Raw genomic sequence first — 24196 nt, 5'->3', positions numbered from 1 at the left:
GAGCCCGAGCCTCAGGGTCAGACTGGAACTCAAACACTCTGTCCAGTACCTACTAGCTGTGTGACCGTCTTTTGTAGCCTCAGGGCCCTTAACTACAAAAAAGACTCATGCAGACTAGTGAGTTCTCCTCTGACTCCTCACACTGACTGCGAAAGCCTGCGCACCAACTGTATGTCTACCTCTCGTTAGTAAGTGTACAGGAGCGCAGATGGTAAATTGTGTACAATAACAACTTCTTTGCCTTCACTGAGTTTTCCCTTTCTTCATTTTCTTCTTACCCTGATTTCCTCACTTGAAAAAAATCTTATATTTGTTTTAGCAAACTCCTTTAGATTCTTGCTGGAAAAGTATAATAGTGAACACACAAAGAACAAATTGAATAATTTATCAACTATTGATAAATAACTGATGCGGCATAACATAATATCAAGTCACTGAATAACTAAAAATGAAACATTTCCTCATCACCTCAATCACATCTATGGAGGTCCTAAGTCCACGGTGTTTCCTTCTAGTCCTAACGAGCCCTGTGTGCACTAAGGGACTGAAGCAACCTGAACTTCAGTGTTGTTCTTTGTCACCACTACTTTGCTTTACGTTTCAGTCACCACAGTGTAAACTCAATCATGGAAAAAAGTTCACGATCGCTTTGCTTCCTTGGAACAAAAAGCAGAAGACTCAATTGGCTACACTAATACACACAGTATATTATTTAGAAAATACACACATTTTTAAACTATCCAAACCCGACCTAAGTGTACACCAGTGTATAAGTCTGCGTCTGTGATCTCTTCATGGGTAAATGCTGATGAAGAGTCTGGAAAACATAAAATCCATACCCACCATCGAAGAAGATACCCAGACATCCATAGTCACACACCAGAGCTCAGACCACCAGAGGCCTCAGAAAAAGAAAGTGGTGAGAACCAAGCCTTTGATCTTGTATAGACCTAAATTCTAATCCTGATTTTGTCACCAATTTACTGTGGAGCTTATGTTACTACTAGATGATCTGTAACTATTTCATAAACCTAAAGGAGACCCTGTAGTTCATGCAAGAATTCCCCAAGTTTCAAAGACCCAGCCTAGGAGCATCTTACACTTCACTCCTCCCTCTCCCCTCCCCCTAAGCTCTCTCCCAGCAGCAGCCAAGGGGACTGGGCTGGACTCCAGGGAAGGGCCCAACCCCACATCCCTTTACTGTCATCTTCTCAAGTACCCACTTCCCCTCCTGCCTTCTCCCCGTGTTCTCACTTCTCGCCACTCACCTTTCATCCTACCTTTCATCTTGGTCTTCAGAATATTTCTCATTTAGTCTCTCCTCTTCTATTTCATGTGTAAGCTAAAAGAACACAACACACAATTTTGAAAAATAAAAAAAGTCTTGAGTGTTTAGGAAAATTTGGCTTAATAATAAGCCAGTGACATCAAGAACACAGTAAGTTTCCAGAACTTTCTCCAGAATCTCTACAAAAACCACAGTTTGGTAAAGCCTGGCCTTCACATCAGACCAACCAACATCCCAATCCCAGCTCGGACTCTGACTATTAGTGCGTTTTAGGGAAACTGCTTAACCTGAGATTTTTTCCTTCATGGTTAAAGTGAGAAATTAAATAAGATAATTCAGGTAAAGCACGTTAGCACAGTGCCTACACAGCAAGTAGGCAGGAATGTTAGCGGGCAGTAATCCTGTTATCATCCTCCTATTTCTTGCCCCTAGCTTTTTTTCACCACTAAGATTCAAGGCACATTGCTAAACATTCTTTTTCTGTAACAGTAGTAGAGGAAGAAGGTAGAAGGGGGCAAAGGTGGAATAAATGGAGACAGAAGGAGACTTGGGGTGGTGAACACACAACACAATATACAGGTGACGTGTTATAGAACCAAATACCTGAAGCCTGTATAATTTTATTAGCCAATGTCACCCCAATAAATTCAATTAAAAATAAGACTTCCTGCTTTTTTCTATACACTCATAAAAATTCAGCTTTTACTATGTGCTGTTGTGGGCTAGCCTAGAAACCTAAACATTGAGGGATGAGGGGGATATAGTCCAAGCTGTAAATGCAGCTTGGCAAATTCAGATCACAATCTGCTACAGGTTTCCAGGGGAAGACTCAGAGTCAGCTCTTAGTAGAAATAGACTGATTATTTCCTTGTAACTGTTAACTGGGCTCCTACCAAACTCCATGTCTGGAGACAGAATTGGAAGGGGATGCAGAACACGGCTAGGATCAGAGAGAATCAGAGATAATCAGGGAGGCTCCCAAAAGACACATGGCTGTTGGCCCTCATCGTTAGGTGAAGTGAAGGATGGAGTAGCCAGATGGAAGACTATTGAAATAACACACTGAGGTTCTCTCAATGTAGACATTCCTGTAGACATTCCTGTAGACAGGACCGCACTGTCTCCTTAGACCCCCAACAAGCCTCTGAAGCAGTGGGTTTACAAGGGCACATTCTACAGCTAGTGAGTAGTTCTAAAGAAACATCTCCAATGATGGTTACCTACTCACCAAATATATCTGAATTTCCAAAGCATGAAATTTGAAATTAAAACTTTCATCCTTTGCAGACTCTACCTACTTTTCATAATTCTGTTTTTTATTGCATTTTTTCCATTACCATGTAGTCCCCTTTTACCACCCACACCCCCACCCGCAATCACCACACTGTTTGTCCATGTCCACAAGTCCTTTCTCCTCAATCCCTCCACCCTCCTCCCATTCCCCCGTAGCTGTCAGCCTGCTCTCTATGAGTCTGTCTCTAGTTAGTTCAGTGTGTTCATTAGATTCCACATATGAGTGAAATCATATGGTATCTGCCTTTTCTTCTTCCTTCTATCCTACATGCCTATTGGAAAATACAAGCTATCTTTTTTTCCCATTTACAGAAGTAAATTGTCTTTCTCATATTTGAATACATTTTTGAGTAAAAATCATCAGAGAGGTCACTGGTAGACCTTTCTTTTGTCATTTTCTCATCCACATGTTATATATGAAATGAGGCAGATTTCTTTTTTATTTTTTTATTGTTGTTGAAGTACAGTATTTTCCCTCCACCACTCCCCCAACCCCATCTATCCCCACCTCCCACCCTCGATCCTACCCGTTTTTGGCTTTGTCCATGTGTCCTTTATACATGTTCCTTGAACTCATATACATGTTCCATGAAACCCTTTCCCCTTTCCCCCCACCATTATCCCTTCCCAGCTCCCCACTGGTTACTATCAGTTCATTCTTTATTTCATTGTCTCTGGTTATATTTTGATTGCTTGTTTCTTTTGTTGTTTAGGTTCTACTTATAGGTGACATCATATGGTTTTCGTCTTTCACCTCCTGGTTTGTTTCACTCAGCATAATGCTCTCCAGATCCATCCATGCTGTTGCAAAGGATAGGAGCTCCTTCTTTCTTTCTGCTGTGTAGTATTCCATTGTGTAAATGTACCGTAGTTTTTTGATCCATTGATTTACTGATGGGTACTTAGGTGGCTTCCAACACTTGGCTATTGTGAACTGTGTTCTTATGAACATTGGGATGGATAGGTTCTTTTGAATTGGTGTTTCAGGATCCTTAGGGTATAATCCAGCAGCAGAACTGCTGGGTCAAAAGGCAGTTCCATGTTTAGCTTTCTGAGGAAATTCCACAGTGTTTTCCACAGCGGCTGCCGCCGTCTGCATTCCCATCAACAGTGCACTAGGGTTCCTTATTCTCCACAGCCTCGCCAGCACATGTTGGTTGTTGATTTGTTTATGATGGCCATTCTGATTGGTATGAAGTGGTATCTCATTGTGGTTTTAATTTGCATCTCTCTGATGGCTAGTGGTGCTGAGCATCCTTTCATATGTTTCTGGGCCCTCTGTATGTCCTCCTTGGAAAAGTATCTGTTCAGGTCCTTCGCCTATTTTTCAATTAGATTGTTTGTCTTCCTGGAGTGGAGTTGTGTGAGTTTTTAAAGTACCTGTAGCTCCCAATAAACTTTCATATAACAAATTATGATGTAGGTCATTGCCTAGGTATGTTTATCTTTTTATCATTATATTAAAACATGTGAACATATTTTATTTCATGATATGGTGATTCTATAAATTCAAATATGAGCAAAATGTTAATAATTAAATCAAGAAAAAGATGATTAAATGAAGTCAGCCATTTGTAAAGCTAAGAAAATAATCAGACACTTCAGTTTGAGAAGACACTGACTTGCACGCCTTTAATCTGACTCAGATTTCCCTCGATACTAGTGTTTTGGAAAAAGGATTTGTCCCTTCCCGCTCATCCCATGGCCAGAGTTACTATTTATCACTGCTCTCTTCCATGTTAGCTCCCTTTGTCATCACAAAGTAATCAGAAGGAAATTCCATATTTTGCTATTTTAAGTAGATTTCAGAGTCAGAAAAATAATGAGAGTCTGGCCTCTTAGATAACGGTCCTTTCTTCTGCAATTACATAAACTCAATACTGCTTTTTATTTCCTAACATTTTTCTCTTTTCTCTGCTTACCACTCATTCACTCAACATCTATGGACATGCTAGAGTGATGGTCCCCACATCATTGCACCTTACAAGCATAGTCCTAGTTTCTGATAAAGCTTTATATGTGACTCACACAACATCTTTCAGCCCTTCCTTCTCAGGACCAACTCCTTTCTCAAAGAGAATTCTTTTTACAGTTCCAAAATAGCTACCAGCAGCTCCTGGAGCTACCTCTATACCCACTCACTTTCAGCCAGAAATACGGTCCATCCCTCAATAGCTCAAATAAAGGACACAGAATCCAGTCTTGCTGGTCCCAATTGCTCTGACTTGGGCCATGCGCCAACTCCCAACCAAGTAATGTGATCAGGGATATATGTGATATGCCTACAGTAATCATAGCCCACCGTTAGGACCAGTCAAAGCCCACTGCATCATGCTGAAAAGCTCAGGGCACTTCTAGGAAAGAGAGGAAGACATGAAATGATGCTGGAAGAAACATCACACATATACTACTCCCCCTCTCCTTAAAGAACCAGTAGCCTCTAAAGAACTGGCAGGATGATGGGAATCCACCAATTCACTGCATGCATGAATCATTTCTGATACATAAAGGCTAATAAGTAAATAGCCCTGGGAATCTTTCCATAGCAACAAGATGTAGGCCGATTGTTCTGTTAAAAACTGCCACTGAACAGTTTTTATATCCTCAAAACTGATGGCCTCTGGCAATGATTTAAAGACAAAACCTTTCATGTCCAATTAGCCCACACTTTGATTCATGCAGTGCCTAAGAACTCACCTTTAAAGTTTAAGGTTTCAAATAAAATAATAATAATAACATTTAAGATAAATTCAACAAGAGGTGCTGAAATACACTGTTTGCAAGGATGTTAGTTTCCTTGGCTAATCATGATTTAATTTTCCCCACACAGAGCTGGTTAGAGAAAACTGTAAGTAGTTGGCTCCATTCAAACGTAACATTAGTAGAAATATTCCTTCTCCACCTGCTCACACACAACCTTGAATGCTGGATTTAAGTCTAACTTCACATGTCACCCCTCATCAATGTAAGGCTCTCAATCAGTGGTTCTCAATCTTGGCCACACAATGGGATCCTTTGGGGAGCTTTAGATTTAGGCATATGCCTATGCCTAAATCTCCACCCTAGAGGTTCCATTACCATGGGTCCAGGGTACAGCCAAGGTTGAGAACCACTGCTCTATGCAGAACTTTGTTCGAGATGCAGATACGTCTCTCCTAGGTAACATGCCTAATTTACATGTTGAAACTAATTTAAACACTATAGTCAGTTAAGAAACAGTTAAAATTGATTTAGGGTTGAATCAAGTTCAGAAATAGGGAGAAATGTTCCCTAGACCAACAGCAAGCCACCTCTCTGTGCTGGCTTCTGTCCCTCCCACCACAGACACACCTCCACATGTCTACTGCCACCACCGGGCCTAAGCCATCATCACCTTCTCCATGGCCCTGCAACGGTCTCCCAGTTCTCTCCAGCCTACTGCCACACAGCAGCCAGAGCCCGGCTTCTTAAAATATAATGTGCCATTTCCTTCCTCAAAAAGTTTCAAAGACTTCCCACTGCTTATGCCACAAAATACACAAGCTGCCCAGGCCACTGTCTGCTCACTCCCATCCCCCAACTCATCCACTACAGGTCGGCCACATGGACCTTTCATTTCCTCCAGATCTTGTCCATCTCAGAGCTTCTTATAGGTGTTGTTCCTTCTGCCTAGAATGTTCTATACACATACATATACCCCATACCACACCTGATCTCTTCCCACTCCACACACATTCTGTGCTCACTTTACTTATTGCTAAGGTCTCAATGTACATGTCGCTTCTTCAAAGAGATTGTCCTTGACCCCTAATCTAAAGTGAGTCCTCTGTTTTATACTCCCTTAGTGCCTGATTTTACATCTTCAGAGGGTGGCATTACGTGTATGGTAACGGGTTCCCTCTAGACCATAAGCTCCCTGAAGACAAGAACAATTCTGCTTTGCTCACCGTGTTTGCCCCAGCACCAACCTTGCCCCAACCCAGAGTACATTCTCAATAAATTCTCAGTGTAAATGGAAGAAGTGTTTTTATAGTTCCATTTACATACACTGAAGAATACTATAAGGAATCGTTTATGTGGTCAAGATGACTACATTCCACAAGTGTTCTCTTTACAAAGCTCCATCGGAGTTTTTCAGTCTCAGTTCTAAAAATAGGTTTCTCTTGAGCAGCCAGTTGGTGTTTTGCTTCCATAGTCCATAAATCATTTGATCTTGATTCTATAATGATTCTACAAATCATTAACCAACCTGGCTTCCCTCGGTGCTTTGACTGATAAGAAGCTCAGAGCCAAATGTGTGACCCCCACCCCCCGCCAAGCTCACCCCCTGTTCGGCGCCAGAACACTCTCATGATATGTGTTTTGTATTCTAATCTCACTCTGGTTTCATCCAATGAATCCTTCCTTCATTTCCCCTATGCTCCTCGTTTTTAATTGTAATGTCCTCATAAGCCATCTTCGATACTCTCTAAAACTAAGCAAGACATAGTAAATAAATTGAATAATGACAAAACTTATTCAAGGAAAAGAGACAATAGCTATATGATGAGCTATGCTTCAGGGGATTCACGAAATGACACCTCCCTTCCCTGCTTGAGAGACAGAAACAAGAGTCAAACAGAAAAAGACCATAATTGGCTTAGGACCGTGGGTAACAGTGAGCTTCCTCATCCATCACCAAAAGCACTGAAAACAAAGGCCTATGTAGAGGCAGAGAGACAGAGAGTGAGAGCGAGCTCCAGTGCACGCAGGGCTTTTAATCCCTTGGCAGACAGATTCAAAAGGGAAGGGGGGGAGAGTGGAGTAACGCATGCCCCTTACTGCTCCCAAATTTACCACGCAGATCATGCTCCCGGGAATAGTCAGGTCCAGAGTGGTAACACTGAGCGATGCCCTTCACGTAGAAACATTAAGCCAAGGGAAAGGATGTCCTCTCTCCCCAGACATCATCAACCTCAAAGCATTTATTTCGCCAGGAGATATTTTATAACAAAGTTTTCTGTGTTAGTTTTCTACTGCTGCTGTTAACACACTATGGCAGCTTATTACCTTACATTTCTGGAGGTCAGAAACGTATCTCACTAGCTAAAACCAAGGAGTGGGCAGAGCTGCATTCCTGCAGGCTCTAGGGACAACCTAGTCTCTGCCTCGTCCAGCTAGACTCTAGAGGCCGCCCTCATTCCTCGGCTTACGGCCTCCTTCGCATCTGTCCAAACTCGGCTTCCATTCTGACCACCGAGTAATAATCTAGGATCACCTCCTCGACTCAAAATCCTTCATTTAGTCACATTTGCAAAGTCCCTTTTGGAAAGTAGATATTTGGGGGGTAGGCATTATTCTACCCTCCACTGTTACACTAAATTGGCGATTGTCAACCTTGTTTACCTCATGGCACACATAAACTAATTACTAAAATTCTGCAGCACCCCCCAAAATATATTGTTGTTGTGTTGGCTGTTGTCATTTTTTTACTTGGCAGTCTAAGGGAAAAGAGGTCAGTGCCCCTGACTAAAAAAAAGTCAGGTATTACATGTTTTAAAAATTCTTGTGGCACACAAGTTGAAAATCTCTGCATTAAATAAGTAGGTGCCTATGCAATACCAAAGTATGAATTGGGGATGTCTTTCAAACCACATCACAGAACTGTTCCCAGTCTGGTACCATCCACTAGAGCCAATTCATGTGTCCCAAAAGTTCAGTCCAAAGACGCGATAGAAAATACTTTTTGACCCTGGAATCCTAGTCCAGAGATACTTTGAAAGATCTAAGAAAAATATCACTACTTCCTCATCAACAGCCCTCTAGGTGCAGCCTCAACGAAAGAAGCTCTTTTGCTTTCCTCCTGCTCAGAACTCACCACCCTCTGTGGTACCTCAAACCCTCCCTGCCCACTGCACACCACGCACACACTCCTAGCATTTCCCACCTGCCCCGCACGCCTTCTCTCCCTCCCCCAGAAACGCAGGAGCACCAGAAGAGAGACATGAGGATGGGATAAGAAGCATCTCTTAAGACCAGTAAGGGAAGAGGTAATGTTTGATAGAGAAATGAGGAAATTCCCCATAACTGTTTAAGAAGCATTTGGCTGGACTGTTAGACAAGTTTTCTAGCCCTGGCCCTAGCTCTGACCTATATATACATATTGTTTATTCCACTTGCCTTTCCTTACTCTTGACCAAAAGGTCTAGGCCTCTATAATTCTCAAGGTGAAAGACCTTCAGAATCCAGGGGAGTGTCATGCAAAGAGATAGTCAATAGATGCTTTTTTGTTATTTATCATGAACATCCAGCTGCCATTTGCCTACAAATGCCACTTCTTTCTTTTTTAAAAAAATTGTATTTATTTTTAGAGAAAGGAGGAGGCGGGGAGTAAGAGGAGGAAACACAGATCAACTGCCTTTCATATGCCTCCGAGTGGGAACCTGGCCCCCAACCCAGGCATGGGCCCCAACCAGGAATCAAACTGGCAACCTCTTGGTTCATAAACCAGTGCTCAATCCACTGAGCCACACCAGCCAGGGCATGCAAATGTCAAGTCTTAATCCCCTCATCTTCTTTCTAAAGGTACACTCCCCTAAATACAGCTGACCCTTGAACAACATGGGTTTGAACTGCATGGGTCCACTTATAGGCTGATTTTTTTTCAATAAATATACTTGGCCCTTCAAATCCATGGGTTAGGCACCCCCAGTTTCAAGCAACCCCAGATGGAAAACAGTATTTTCACAGTCCCGAAGCACAGATTCCCAACTGTGAATCCCTGGGTGTGAGGGGTTGACTGCACAGCAAAAGTTACACACAGATTTTCAAACATGAGGGGACTGGAGCCCCTGTCCCCCACCATTGTTCAACGGTCAACTGCACTTCAAAGGCACGTGGGTTTTAGGTATTTTAAATCATTCACTTAGTATTTCCTCTCTCTGGGTTAGATCACTGCCCACCTCTCGCCTGCTGATCTCTGCTTTCCTCCAGCCGGTTCCGTTTTGACGTGGGTCAGCACTCAGTGATGGGCTGCTCCCTTCTCACTCTTCCTGGGGTCACATAACAAAAACAACTAGTTTCTAACTGCCACACATCACAGGGGAGGCAGAAACCTGGCCTCAGAACCAAAGTTTAAGAGAAACCTTTTGGCTAATCGCTCACTCAAGGGTGAGCCAATTTGATGATTTACCAAAAAAAAAAAAAAGGAAAACTAGAAACTAGATTTGTCTGAAGAGGTATGGATAATGTTCATTTATTCTCACTAATTTTAATTTTTTTAACCGAAACATAATTAGCTCTTTTTTTTCTCTGTTGCTTTTCAGGGAAGTCAGATTTGAAAGCAGGGTCCGCAGCTCATGAGCCATTTCCCACAGGCCTCCCAGCAGCGTGGTGGTCAGAGTGGTGATGCAGCCAGTCAGCCCCTGGCAGTGGTTAGGGTCAAGGGCTTGGGTTGCTCCTCCCCACCCCCCAGACCCTGAAATTGACACCTTCTATGGCGGCTTTTGTCACTCAAAACTGAATCAGCATTTGTTGTCTCAATCGTCAGTACAGGGACCTAGGCAAAGACTCCATCACTGCCTACCCAGGAGTGAGCCCAGGCCATGGGCTAAATAGCTTTCCTTGTTTTCCAGAATTGATCACTTTCAATTCAACAATTGTGTTTCCTGGCACCCATACCAGAAAGTACCACCAGGACCTCCCGCTGTGATTTCCTGAGTGCTGAGAAAGCCACAGGTCTCCACCAACTCCCGCCAGCCTACCAGCTGCTCTGAGACCCCGATGAGAGCTGTGGCAGTTTGGCATCACCCTCTTTCAAATGTGTACCCTCTTTGGAAGCGGGCACACCTAAAGCTACCCATTCATTCAACAAATACCCGTTTATTAAATACCCTTTATGTTCAAGACACTATGCTGGGCCTTAGAAGTTTGTCTTTTCGTGTAAGGAGTTCACAGTCTAATCTGTTATTAATCATTTGCAGAACTTCAGTGTGTGTGGAAAAGCAAAGAAGATAGATTTTGATCAGGAGAAAAGGAGAGGGTACCAACTACAGTGCCAGAGAGGAGACACTGGGGTGAGGGGAGTTTGCCCGAGAACATAAACTCGTATGACTCTACCAGCTGCTCCTGGTCAAGTCTACCATGTCCACCACACAGGCCCTTACAGAGGCCCCACAGACCAGCAACAGCAAGCACTTCCTAAGGTCCAGAAACACTTTCATAAATTAGGTCACAGAACTTCAAAAAGATACTCAGAAATCCCCACACAGAAGAAAGCACATTAGTTTTTATTATGCTCCGAGCTGCTGGGTACAATTTACTGAAATATTGAAATAAATGACTGAGAAAATCAGGCCTTTTTATGGTCTCATTTGCCCAAATTGCTTGCCTCCCGCCCTTTCCTCACTCTCTCACATTTTGAGGTCAATTTCCCCTCGGTGATGACCCAGGGGAGTGAGACAACATTTTCCGGGCCTCAGAATTACTTGTTTATAATTTCATCATTTTGCAGTCCTCTCTTTTGGCCCGAGTTCTTTCCAGGCCTCAAACCTGCACCGAGGGAACTGGCAGCCCTCTCCAGAGGCCCCCTGAGAGCAGAGGCCTTGGGCTCTTTGCAGGACTTACACGGAGATCACGCATCCACCCTCTTAATTTCTGAAGACCAGCAAGTGGGCAGGGGAGCGCGAGTCCCCCTGCTACTGTCCAGACTCTGCCCCTTCCCGCACTTCATTAGCGAGTGCACTTCCTATCTGTCAACCACCTGACGGGCTCATAGAAGCCACATTTAAAGACAGATAGGAGCCTTGTCCCTTAAGTGTGGCCTGCAGACCAGCAGCAAGGGCACCACCTAGAAGCTTATGAGAAACGCAGATTCTCAAGCCCGACCTGGACTAACTGAATCAGCATCTGCACTCTCCCTAACGAGAACCACCACCACCACCCAGGCCCAACTCCCCATGCCTACCCACCGCCCTTGTGACTCCAGTGCCCCTTCTAATGGCAGCAGCGGCTGCAAACAGCTCCAGGCCTGCTCTCTCCCATCTCACATTCAACTGATGGGCCACCGCTTCGCGGGCTCTCTTTTCTGTCTCTGTGTTGGAGACACATTTCCTGATGCCTAAAGAAGTGGCTCTTGCGTTGACTTCGTTATGGGTGCCTCTTCTACCAGTAGTAGGGGATGGTCTGTGTCATTGGTGGGCAAGGCATTTGAAAATCATCTCAGCACCTTAATTCATCACACTCATGCTTCCATAGCTCATTTCTGTGTCCCTTACTCACCACACATCAGTCGGCACGGGCATCAGGTCCCACCTAACAAACTCTGTGACTAAATATACCCTTTTATTTGTTGAGTCTCTATAGTGGGCCAAGCACTATGCTAGGTACTTGTCTCTAACCAAGAGCCTGTAGATCAGAGTTAGGTTTCTTCAGAAAAACAGAACCAATAGGATGTGAATATACAAATACAAAGAAAGAGGTTTTTTATTATAAGGAATTGGCTCATGTGAGTATGGAGACCAGAAGGTCCAAACCTGCAGTGTGGATCAGCAGGCTCAAGACCCAGGAGAGTCGACAGCACTGACGGAGTTCAACAGCAGTCTGTAGGAAAATTCCCTGTTACTCACAGGAAGGTCGGGCTTTTTTGGGGGAGCGGGGGGGTTCTCCTATTTAGGCCTTCAACTAATTGGATGAGGCCCACCCACACCATGGAGGGAAATCTGCTGTACTCTCCTGATTCAAATGTTACTCTCAACCAAAAACACCCACACAGAGACACCCAAAATAATGTCAGACCAAATATCTAGACACGCCATGGCCCAGCCAAGTTGACAGGTAAGATTAGCCACCACAGCCTTTAGCAGAAGTTCATGAGGGAAGGGGAGGGAGAGGCACCAGCAGCACAAGGGAGATCACCTGGGTTGCCGTAAAGGTTATAGACACGTTGGTGCATCCTTCCTCATGACGCCAATACTGCAGTCTTCCGCAGCATCCTCGGTCTACCCTTATCCCTGCACCAGGGCCCTCATGGAGGACGGGGCTCAGCAGCATGTAATTGCACGCCGAAAAGAACAGGCTGGACAGAAGTGACAAGAGTCTCTTTATCAGCCAGTCCCAGTCCCTGAGAGCTGTTCACTGAAGAGCCAAGCCCCGGCCCAGTCGGTCTTCCTGCCACAGCCAGCTCAAACCGAGACTTGAATAACCCTTCGGAAGAGGTTTGGGTTTTCCCCTCTGAGGACCACAGGTCAAGAATGAGGCAGGTACAGAGATGCCACAGGTCAGAAGCAACCTGGGTGACAAGGCCAGTTCAGGGCAACCCTAGAGATATCATGCAAGTTCTTAAGTCAACCCAAATAGCCTAGATATCTAGACTAAATTAGCTCTTGGAGTCTGCCTTGGCGTGCAGCCCACACTAAGCTTCCAAAGATTGGCTCCACTTAGAGTAACCCACCCCTCCCCAAGTCCCCTCTTTCCTCTCCATCTTCTTTCTCACTCTTACCATGACTCCTTGTCTCTAACAAATCTGCCTTCTTCTCCTCCTCTTTGGTTTTACAAGCTCTCTGTAGTTACTGGCAAAACCACTGAACACCCCTCTGCCACAGCTCACTGCTACACAAGGTCCCGAATGCCTACCTTCACAAGGGCAGCACCGACCTAGTAAAGATGATTCCCCAGGCCTTTACACATGCAGTCCACAACCTACGTCCACGTGGCTCCCACTGGTACAATCTCATCTTTCTCTGACCAATTAGTGATGATGCAAGAGGACCATCATCTTATCTCTAATTCCCCTTTCTACTCTTGAGCCTTTACCCTTCTGCTCTAGCAGGGACCACAGTCCCAAGGACCCAGAGTGACTTTGACAATGCAGTAGTATAAACCGCTGAGTGCCTATAGGTTCCAGGAGAAAGATATGATGCTAATATCCTAAGAGCATTTGACAAATGACCCCTTGACCATTAAAACAATTACCCACATTATAAATGTGTCTGAGACACACGAAAGGGTATTAAATTACAAATGTCTATAATCCTCCCTTTCCCCCAAATCCTCCCCAAGTCTTCTGAGGAGAGAAGCACCTTTCTCTTAGACTAAGCTTCCCTCTCTTCCAAAGCCCTAAAGGAGAGAGCCAGTCAAGCCCCGGACTTTGTTGTGTTGGCAGGAAGAAGGCTAAACTGTTTACGGGAGGTGTGGTGGGGAAGAATGGAGGGTAGGGGCAAAGCTCCAAGGCTGGGCTAGGCTAGGAAAGCTACTGAGAAGATGATGCTATGAAGCAGTGCTACGGTCTATGATCTGAATCCCCTTTTGGTGTCTTCATCTTTCACTTAAAGTCAGAATGGTTTATAAGGACTTTGGGTTGTTAGTGTGGTGTGTCCTTGAATGTGAAACCACACTGAGAACATACCACATGGTTCCCCACTTACCTGTTAGATTTTTTAAATCTTTGAAAATAAACAGAAACTCTACTAGATTAATTGTACTTCATCTAAAACCTAACAGAAAAGCATCAGCAAAAACAAGAATAAGAATTCAAAGCCCCAGGCTGCTAATCCATTGACCCAGTTGACCCCAGGTGCCAAGCACGGCAGAAGGCCTTCTAGCTTTGAGTGGCAATGGGTACGACAGGTCTGCTGGCAGCCAATACTCAGCACATCCCTTCATTGGCCCTCCTTAATGGGACTGGCTAGCCATGAGCTTACATTGCTAATAAGCATCCCAAAATTATATTTTTAGATGTTTGAGCAAAAACAATTGGGGGGAAATATGTGAACAAGGCCATAAAAGTAGTATATATTACCCTATACAAATTCTGAGAAAATACTTTAAAAAGTTACAAGATAGGCTTCCAGATATTCACTGCAGAAAGAATCCAAGGGCAGTGTTATCTCAAACTGTTATACGTACATCTTTCTTTAAACATAATTAACCAGCAGATAATATTTCTTGACACTTGTTAAGAAATTTTTCCTGCGAACCAGAGAATCGAGGTTCGATTCCCAGTCAGGGCACATGTCTGGGTTGCAGGCTGGTTCCCTGCAGGCCAACTCCCAGCAGGGGACGCACGAAAGGCAACCATACATTGATGTTTCTCTCCTTCCCCTCTAAAGATAAATAAATAAATAAAATCTTTAAAAAAAAAAAAAAGAAATTTTTTCAAAATAGCTGAAAAGAACACCTATTCTGGTTATGGATATCAGACTAAGATAAGTGAAATAAAGGAGATAAACCCATAAGTACAGAAAATTCTGAGATCCCGAGGAACAAGACAGACAATTAAATATAATCTAGGAGAACAACCATGCACAAAAGTAGAAAACAGAAAAATCGCCTCATGTTCTCCAAATAATCTTAAAACACTTGGAAAAATAAGTTATTGAGAGCAGAAACGCACACTCTAAATATTCACTTGGCTAGTTCACTTTGCAAGGCCCAGACACCTTCAGGATAGGGCTCTACTTAGAACGAATTTACTGCTGTTGTCTTTACAGCTCAGATACTTCTGTCAGTTTACAGCGAATATGTTTTGGCAGATTCTAGCATCTTCAAGTGCACAATATATGCTTGGTACCTTCGCACAGCCAGTATAGGTAGAACATGAGTGGTTGGCTCCTCGTAACTCTGAAAAAGACAAGCTGCTCCACCATGCACAGTTGATAAGGGTCCACTGCCGCAGACCGATCCGTCACAAAGTCCTGCTCATAAAATGAGATGCTTGGCCCCGCTGCCTAAAACAAACCTGGGCAAGCCCAGGCACAGGCAAAGAGTGAACCAAGAGGCCATGGTAGAACTGAAGTGACGGAAGACAACTCTGATGACATGGAGTCCAGTCCGTGTATAACAGTAATAATACGGACACAACCACAACTGTTGGACACCCAAATGTTTTTTTTCTGATTTACATGTTCATGGTAACAAAGCATAGAAAAAAATGTAAGGCATTTTCTATAAAGATTTTTATTCTACAAGGTAGAATTTTATCTCTGCTATCTAGCATTATATCCTCAATATTTTACCACTTTCATCAATATTCTTTAAAAAGTTACACAGTAAGATTGCTCCGTAACGGATGAGGACCAATCCCCAATTATGAAGCATTTGGGCTGTTTCCACCTGTTGGCTATCATACACCCTTGACAAACAGCCTTTACCCACACACACGGGTGCCCGTTTGCAGGACTATTCCGGGGCGTACACCGCAGAAGCAGGCTTGCCAAGTCAGAGACAGACCCACCTCTAGGCTTTCGATCTACACTGCCAAGTGGTTTGCCGGAGAACACGAGCCCACCTACGTTTCCTGCAGCGGTGTGCAAGGGCCGCGTCGTGACGTGCTCACCACCACTGGGTCTCGTGCTTTCAGTCGGTTGGACGGGGCAAAGATGGCATCTTGTTTAATCTGTATTTCTTTTACTCTAGTATTCATTGGCCTTTTATTTCTAAGTTGCCTACATTTTTGTACTTTCTTTTGAAGATTCTTTCCCTGACTGACTAAAAATCCCCCTTATGGATCAGAGATGATCCCTCTGCCACGTTCCCTACCCAGAACTCCCACTGGAATCACTCTGAACTCACCCAACTGGGGAGGTGTGACATCTTTACAAAGCAGAGCCTCCTGCCCAAGACCATGAGCTGCTTCCCCGTCTGTCTTCTTTTACGATCTCGGCAAAGTGCTTCCTGCGTGGTTTCTCATAAAGGCCTCGCACATTACTAGACACATTACAGTGTTTGTTGTTGTTGTGAAAATCCTATTGCCCATCATACTTTCTAACTAGTTATTGCTGGTACCTGATAGAATTTTTATGAGCCTAATAATTCTTTGAAAACTCTTGATAGGAACACACTATTCCATTTTTATAGTCACCTCAGCGTCTGAGTTTCCTGTGTGACTACTTCTGGGGGAGGGGGGTGTTACAAACAGACAGCCTAGTTTCATACTGTGTGACAGATATGATCAAAAATGTCTGTGTAGGGTTTTATAAATTTTAAGTTTTTTTCCTTTCTATTACTTCGTCTATTGTTCACAAAACCTGTCTAAAGTGGATTGGATACTATAAAATAATTGAGTTTTTATTATCACGTTAAGGATGAAGAAACTGACTTCATCCTTTTATCACACTCAATAGGAGAGTGTGATAAAATGCAGACTTTGGCGCCCCTGACCCACCTACTCCCTCAGAATCTTAGAGGTAGGGGGAGGGTGGGAAACCAGGGAATCTGTGTTCTTAACTCGCTCCCCCACCCCCCATGGCTGCCACAAAACATTTAGATCACCAAGTCAAAGTCAAGGATAAAATGGAAAGTATTTATTTATTTCACCATATCTCAACGGCAGCTTGACTTGGTGAGTTTCTAGTAATATGTGAATATGACTAAAGGAGCTGACATTTTTTTAAAGTATCTCTTTACACAGGGGGTCCTGTGGAAGTATGCTCTGGTTTGCAGACCACGAGCCTCCATGTTCAGGCACTATTTATAATTTAGTCACTTCTTTCCAACACCTTAAGTAAAGGAAGCTCCCCTGGACCCTGTGGCCACTGCCAGGGAGCCTGACTACCACACCCTGCACAGCCACAGTGCGCCTCAGGACGACACCTTGGCAGTGGCCCTGCCCCACTGGCCTGGAGCCCGGCAGCTGGTGAAAGTTGCCTGGAAAAGTGGAACAGCGCCCCCCCCTCCCCCGGAAAGTTGCGCTTCTGCAGCAGCACCTCGGAATGGGCAGGCCAGCTGCAGTGTAGGATGGCATTGCTGGTGACCCCATCCTGCCACTTAGTGCCCATAAAAGCTCGTGGTGACCCTTTGGAAAAAGCCAAAGACTAATCTCGAGAAAACAGATGCCTCAGAGAAAACCTCCAATGTCACTGGGGTGCAGCCCTGTACAGTCACTTGACCAGTAGCTACATGCCAGGCCCATTCTAGATGCTGGGACAGGAGAATAAACAACACACAGCACTTTATGACCCGATGGGCAAGCAAGCATGGAAAAGAGGCTTACAGTACTTGGCGGGCATCAAAGAGGAGTACGGCAGTGAGTTTTCCAGGTTACGGGAGTTTCCGAGGCTGACAAGGGTAGGGAAAGTATTCTAGAATTTCTAGAATTCCAGAGCGAACACCTTAAGCAAAGGCATCATTGAGTATAAAAGACTGTAATTAGTCTGGATTGTAAGACGTTAAAAAAATAAGAGATCTGGAAAGATAAACCAGGAGCCAGATTACAAAGATTTCATACACTCTTGGAAGGTATTTGAATTGCATGCTGCGGAGGATTAGGAGCCACAGCTGCATGGACGGGCGGCAGTGAGGACAAAGCAACACAGGAGATGGAGCCTGGCGAACACAAGGTGGATTTGGAGCCTTTTGCAATGGACAAGGTTGCCATGAGGGGCTGCACAGAGATAGCTACAAGGAAGGTAAAGAGGAGCTAGACTCTAGAGATACTTAGCAGGTAGAACTGGCAGGATGTGGAGACCAAATGAATGTTGAGGGAGGAAGGGTGAGTGAGGCCAAGCAAGACTGAAATTCTAGGATGTGGAGGTCGTGGAATCACGGCTTTGGCATGACCCCATGACCCCATCCCCAGTCACTTCCAAGTCCGGCTTCTCCTTCTCTCACCCACCCCCCTCCTCCTCTTCCATCACCAAACAAGTGCTGGCAAAGGAAGACACTTCCTGAACAGCCACCCCACACCCAAACCAGTGCAGCTTCTCTCCAGCAACCTCTGTTCCCCAAAATGTTATGTAAGAAGCCATTTTGCTCAGTGATGCCACCTTACATTTGCATAAGCTTTGTTGTACAAAATCTTCACATTCACAACCTCCTCAGCTCCTCAAATAAATTGCACTTGGCCAGTTAAAAAGAAAAACTGAGACATAGGGAGCTGTGGCTTCCTCAAGGTCCTAGAGTTCTTTCACAGCAAGTCAAGGGCTCCAAATAGGTCTCCCACCTTAAAATCCAGGGCAGTTATGACATGGAATTACTACGAGCCAAATGCCCTGTCACAACAGGCACACTAAACAGATCAAAGAAACACAGAGAGGGAGGGAAGATTCGTGTTAGCCTGTTCACATGGACTCTCGTTACTGCAGGAAAAACATGCAGACCTCGCAAAAGCAAGCCCTCAGCTCAGAGGGCTAACAGGTTTTCAGGAAGCCCCCTGGATTTTTCTCCTCAGTCTTTGCACTTACAGAAACAGGACTGCGTGCCAGCACGTCAAGTAAGAGACTTCCTCAAGCAACATTTATTTTACTCACACACACACACACACACAGAGGAAACAAGAGGGTTCTTTGCAGAGAAGGGAAATAAGCAGGCTGAGGTGAGCCATGCAGACAAGTAAAAGGGGTTTTAAGCCATGTTAAGAGGATCACGTACGTGGGAAGGATGTAAACACACCAGGAAGGAATTCACCACCATTCATGTGTATGAAAATGTATTTGTTTATTTCTAGTTTCAGACTGTGTTCTAAGTTACTGTGGGTTGGTTCCTTATAAAACATACAGTCACAAACACACACGGGCTGCCCCAAAGGGTGGGCACTGGAGCCAGGTGAGTCACTGTCCCAAACGAGATCTTCTAGAGAGGAAGAAGGGCAGGGGGTGAGGGTCAGTTCAGAGAGGGGGTAAAACAAAACAGATCAGTGGATGCTGCTGAAGATGTCTAGTCAGCAAGCACAATAAGGGTCCGAAATGTGAATTTCCATCTAAGCGTTCCATTTCTTGCAGCCCCCTAGACACAGACAAGCTGCCGTGATGATTACCCCCCGACTTCTGAACAGAGTTCTTCCTCCCTTTAGGGTAAACATGATCTGTTCATTGTTCCAGTGAGAGAGAGACATACAGAGTTACCCACCATTGTACCACAGGAGTAGCAAAGAACGGACTTGAATTCAGGCACGGACACAAGGCAAGGGACACGCAGTTGTCCGAACAATGTCACACTGGGGCGGTGCCTGACACCCTCCCCCAAGGATGAATAATCTAGGGTAACGAATATACCTTCGTTTCAGTCAACTGTTAACTAAAAGATTAAACTTTGTGAAGTTGCATGTTAACTTGTAAATTTTGGGGGGTAGAAATGCCAATAATTACTACTTAGTAGAAAAGAAAACACCAAAGGCTATCTTTTCCATAGGAAAATAATCAGTTTTCTATTGAACGCAACCACCTTATTCTAACATTTCCCTTTTTAAGTACCAACAAAGGGGGACCCAAAATACCTGGGATTCATTTATGAAGATTATGTATTTATTCTTACACATTTAAACTTCAGTCACCTTCAAGGGACTTACCATGATTTTTTCCCCCCTGCTCAAAACAGTTTTTGAACTCTTCAATTCGGATGCCTTTTAGTGCTTCTGTTGTTTTTTGTTTCACCTCTTCCACATTGGCAACATGTTTCCCTTTTTCCTCCAAGGAAACAAAAAAATGTTGTTCAAGGTGAAATCAGGTAAACAGGAAAAGCTGGGCACGGGGGTCATGCTGTTTTTGGTCAAACACTGCTAAACACTCAGCACATTGTGGGCAAGTGTGCTCATAAATCACCCATCATGAAATGGGCCAACGTGTTAAGGGAGTCTTCAAAAAATTCCCAGAAGCCGAACGCAGCCTCTCATAACAACACCAGCTGGTACAGATACAGAAGGGTTCCTACAACACTTACCTAGCAGGGAAGTCTGTACTACAAGGGGCCTGCCCTCCAGAAAGTAATTCTGGTGTCTGGAGGTCACCCCTCGTATACATGCCCACCTCCTCCAAATGCTCTTTGAACAAGATGTATAATCTTACTGGGTCTCTCATTATTGAGTTAATAAATCTTTGAGGTACCCTCATCCTATATTTATATGAGAGCCATGTTACTTTCTTAAAATTCCATTTCATGCTATGTCTATAACTAGTGTTTCTTCCTCCAAAATAGCACCTTTATGGTACCAAGTCTGCGCACCTAGTCGGGTCTGCTTCATCCTACCAGCCAAATAGCATGCACTCAACATGAGTGACGCAGACAGCTGTCTATGTGCTGGGAAGGGCAGGGCACATGGGGTCTTCCTCCTAACAGGCCTGACATTTTCACCATACGAGTTTTCATGATTCATCATATATCCCTAACATCGGTTTCAAAAGACCATTCTTGGCAGCTGGGATGGCCAGCCCACTGCCCATCAAGGAGGGGACTTTGAACCAGGTTCCTAGTGCTGCTGATGGGCCAGACTGGTGGGCTGAGCTGGTGTGCAGGGAATGACCAACACGTCCTCATCCAGGTGGGCAAAAGACACTTGGTTCTGTGAAGTGGCTGAAGTGCTGAGGGGAGTAAGCTTAGGTCTTCCTCCCTGGGGCACTTCCTCCCTGGGCAAAACTAACTGAGCTGCAAGACACCAAACCCATGACTTACTTCGCTTCAACTCACAAAATAAGCCACTTCAATATACACAAAGAAGGACAAGGAAGCAAAGAATTTAAAGGATCTGGCAAGAAGGCCCTCACTGTACATACTTAACAGGTCACTGAACTTTTCACACTTTATGGAGAGAACTATCTGAGCCATCAGCAGGTCATGTGACCCACTCTTTTTAAAACCTCTCTACACTCAGAAAACAACTCTAATAGTTCCAAGAATAGAAGGTGATCTGGGATTTTAGCCTGACCACTGTCTGCCAGGCAGATGTGCTGGCTGCAGGCGCTTCCCAGCAGTTAGTGTCTTGCCAGGGAGCTTCGTGCTGCATGGTTTGGAGGACTCCCACTCTGCCTGAGTTGACCCTGGTGCTCCACTCCTGTGCTGTGGACTCAGTGTCTACCATACCCACCACGATCTGGGCTGTGTACTACAGGAGACATCAGGTATGGAAATTCTGTCCTCAGGGTCTTCCTGCCCAGTGGGAGATGGAATACAAAGAACTACATAACTATCTTCAGGGTAGAAAGTGGCTAGTAATTCAAAAACATTAAGATCCCACTATGTGCCAGTTACTGTGAACAGGGTATACACTGGAGACCAAGACAGTCTGGACTTAAAAGAAGTTCAATAAGTATTTGCTGAAGGAGGCAAAGTAACAATTGTTCGGCACCCACTATGGGCCCAGGCTGTATGCCAGGCATTTTCTCTTTAATCACCTCCCCACAAGTACTCACTTTGGTAGGTAATATTATCCCCATTTTAACAGAGGCTCCAAGATGTTAGGTGACTCTCCCAAGGTCACTCAGAAGGTGAATAGCGAACAGGATTGTAAAGCAGAACCACCTGACTTAAAAGATCCTGCTCTTTCAACCTCATTACCTTTACCATTAGCACGTTACGGCACACCTGCCTTCTGTGCTGTTGTGGCTGATTCATTTCCAAACTGAGAGGCCTCAGAGGGCACTGCAGCCTGTTGGCAACAATAACGCATCCACTGCGGGTCCAAGATAAGGGCTGGCAAAGCCATTTGGACAACCCACAGTCTGTGATTAACGATTGGAGCTGTCTCCGGCTGTCCCTACATGTTCTCTAGCATCAACTGTGTGATCCACTTATCTTCCTTCCGATAAAGTGCAAAATAACGGGGCAGAGATGAAAGAATATGGTGAAGGGAGTAGCCAAAGAACACATATGCATAACTCTGCCACAGACAACAGTATAGTAAGGGCCAGAGGGAAGGGGGTGGAGGGCAAAAGAGGGGGGATGGGGAAATGGGGACATCTGTAATAGTGTCATCAACAAAAATAAAGAAAAGGAAAAACTAAATAAGATAAAATTAGCTTTCAGGGTGAGGGAGTGATCCCCAGAGACAGGACCACAAGCTCTGCCCCCCTGCTTTGGATTCCTCCGGCTGAGCTGGCCAAACGCGCAGGTCAGACAGCCACTGTGCAGCAAAGCAGAAAGTCGACAGGGCTTCCTCCCCAACATGTCACCCTCCCTCCTGTCGCCATTTGCCATAACCCACGGAAATTATTTTAATTCCCTCTTTTTTGCTTTCTTTGGGGAAAAAGGAGAATTCGGGACTTCCATTACTAAACAAAGCCTTCAGAGTCAAGTCTAAATTAGTGCACCACCACAGCCGAGCCTGCCCGTCCACCTCTTCGCACCACCTCCCCCAGCGCAACCCATGTAGCTCCTGGGCCACCCTTATCCCTTCTTCCAAGCACCTTGGGTAACTCCGGCCACCTCCGGGACTCAGCTCAGACACGTCCTCCGAAGGCTTTCCCCCACTGCGCTCCAGCAGCTCGTGTGCGCGCACGCAGCAGGGCCCCTCTGCCGTTCCCGCACACATCCCCCAGCACGCACACGCAAGACACGCACACGTACACACGCACAGTCCTACCCCACTGTGAGCTCCCGTACCCCTCTTCGTTTCCGTGGAGTGGAGTTTGCTACGTCTCACCAAGACCTTTCGGGTAAACCACTCCTCTCCATGCCCGAGGGCAGGAGTCCTGCTAGTCCCAAATTCTGCGCTGCCCAGGAGCTCGACAAACCCTGGAGGAAAGGAAAGCCAGAGGTGAAAGAAGACTGTCAGCCCACAGCCCACCCTTCCCTGGCTGGTGCTGGCCCCGGGCCTGGTACAGTCCTCCAAGTCAAATCTGCCGAGAGAGAAAGGGTGTGTCCTGAGGACAAGCAGGCGGGAGGCAATGGTTCTCTGAACAAGCTCACACAGAGCCATTGCTGAGGAATATTTGCAGTACCCAGTGGAGCCCTGAGGGGGACTCAGCATCTGGTGCTCATGCCACGGATGGTTCTGGACCTGTGTGTGAGGCAAGGTGCAAGGCCCGTCTCCAGAACGGGAGGCCCAGCTCGCTGGAGGCAGAAAATTTCATGGGCTGGATTTCTTCCCCTTCTTCCTGATCCTTGACTAGGCAGGGAATTGGTCACTAGAACAATTTAGGCAGGGGGAGAAATACAATAAAATAAAAACCTTTTTTAAAATTTAGGCGGATTTCAGGAACATCTGGCTGGACTTTTAAGCAAAAGTGTGCATGAAGAGGAAGATAGAATAGGACGAAGAAGTCCAGGCAGAGTGGTCTCAGCTTCATTCCCATTGCTAGGCTGACACTTGAAAGGAAGTAAAAATACTTAAAATCCCCTTTTCTGTCAGCGTTGTCACTGAGGCCGGATGGAGCTGGGTTCACCACTTTAAAATGCACATTTAAAGCTCATGTGAATGGCTACAGCCATGTTATCAAGCTGAACACATGCTGATCTGAGTAGACAGAAAAATCGTTCCCATTGTCTGTGGAGGCAATGCTTTTAAACAAGCGCTTTGCAAAGAAAGAGCCATTAAGAAGTACTTTGCATACATGTAGCCCATGAACCTGAAAACAAAGGTAAAATCAGTCCCAAGTTGGCAACTCTGGGCAGCAGGCTAGAGAATTTTGCCAGCATGTGTTGGAAATAGGCTTTGAAGGGTTGCTTATTTACTCTATCTTTCACTTCCTGGCACAGCTAATAGTAGGAAACATCAAAAATCCGACTTGATCTGGAATGGTGAACACACAATGTAACATACAGGTGATGTATTATAGAACTGTACACCTGAAACCTATATAATCTTATTCATCAATGTCACCCCAATAAAGTCAATTTTTAAAAATCAGCTTTACATTGCATTTATACAGTTTCCAGTAAACTAAGAAAAAAACCCACATTCTCCTTTATTATTTTACTTCCCTTTCCCAAAGACGGATTTTTTTTTGAAAT

The 24196-nt window shown here is 44.9% G+C and overlaps 1 protein-coding gene across 1 annotated transcript in view; it reads left to right on the top strand.

The window, feature by feature from the left end:
• RHOJ (ras homolog family member J) overlaps positions 1-24196 on the top strand; it is an 80494-nt gene that overhangs the window by 30543 nt on the left and 25755 nt on the right. The gene's annotated exons all lie outside the window — the stretch shown is intronic.

Source organism: Sturnira hondurensis, unplaced genomic scaffold (genome assembly GCF_014824575.4).
Source record: "Sturnira hondurensis isolate 20B ecotype Veracruz unplaced genomic scaffold, ASM1482457v3 Scaffold0021143, whole genome shotgun sequence".
Classification (NCBI taxonomy): Eukaryota; Metazoa; Chordata; class Mammalia; order Chiroptera; family Phyllostomidae; genus Sturnira; species Sturnira hondurensis.
The sequence above is the reverse complement of the archived record's forward strand: the minus strand, read 5'-3'. Positions and strand labels throughout refer to the sequence as shown.